Here is an 804-nt window from a genome sequence, read left to right as displayed (position 1 = left end):
TCTCCCCCCCCCCCCCCCCATCATATTTAACAGCCTAATATTAACACTGAAATCAACACGCACCATATTGATGATAAGCGGACACCAAGCAGGCCAGCCAGAGGAGCCAACATCCTGTACAGCCCATCACTGAGAGGATCCATGTGTGCTTTCCTTCATACAGGTCAGTGTGTTTCCCCCTTCAAACCACACTGGCACTGACTGGACAGGCTTAACTGGGTTATTGGGGTAGTTCTAGTCCCCTATGAAAGGGGGTAGTTCTCGTTCTCCCTTTAAATTTAAATTATTGAGGTCACCCTTCCTCAATAACCACACACAGCTAATAGTTGACCTGTCCCTGTAGTGTTCAATAAGTAAGCATCTGCTGAATCAGGGGTTGTAAACTTTATGGCACAGACCCACAAATGTGACGATCCCGTTGGGAAGAACCCCCTGCCTAAAATATGAGGGTAGATATATACACTTCCATTCAATTTGTGGTTAAAAATATAGTAAAAACAGTAATATTGTGTTATATTATTACAAAGTAACTGTTTTCTATTTCTAAAATGTAATTTATTCCTGTGAACATTTTTAGCAGTCATTACTCCAGTCTTCAGTGTCACGTGATGCTTCAGAAATGTGAATTGTTGCTCAAGAAATATTAATACATCACATTAAATTATACATAACATTATAAATGTTTTTGTCACATGCATTCTTGCAACTTTGAAATGTAGTGTATATATTTGTGTACAACATTAACTGGAAAAATATTAACTTTTTTCCCCCCAACAAAACAGTATTTTTATGAATTTTCTGTAG

At 38.2% G+C, this 804-nt stretch overlaps 1 protein-coding gene across 1 annotated transcript in view; it reads left to right on the top strand.

Moving 5' to 3' along the window:
* Nucleotides 1-804, top strand: part of LOC107572117 (pecanex-like protein 3) — a 46905-nt gene that overhangs the window by 36842 nt on the left and 9259 nt on the right. The gene's annotated exons all lie outside the window — the stretch shown is intronic.

This window comes from Sinocyclocheilus grahami, unplaced genomic scaffold (genome assembly GCF_001515645.1).
Source record: "Sinocyclocheilus grahami isolate Dianchi unplaced genomic scaffold, SAMN03320097.WGS_v1.1 scaffold1702.1, whole genome shotgun sequence".
Lineage (NCBI taxonomy): Eukaryota > Metazoa > Chordata > Actinopteri > Cypriniformes > Cyprinidae > Sinocyclocheilus > Sinocyclocheilus grahami.
This window is presented reverse-complemented; position numbering and strand designations above follow the sequence as displayed.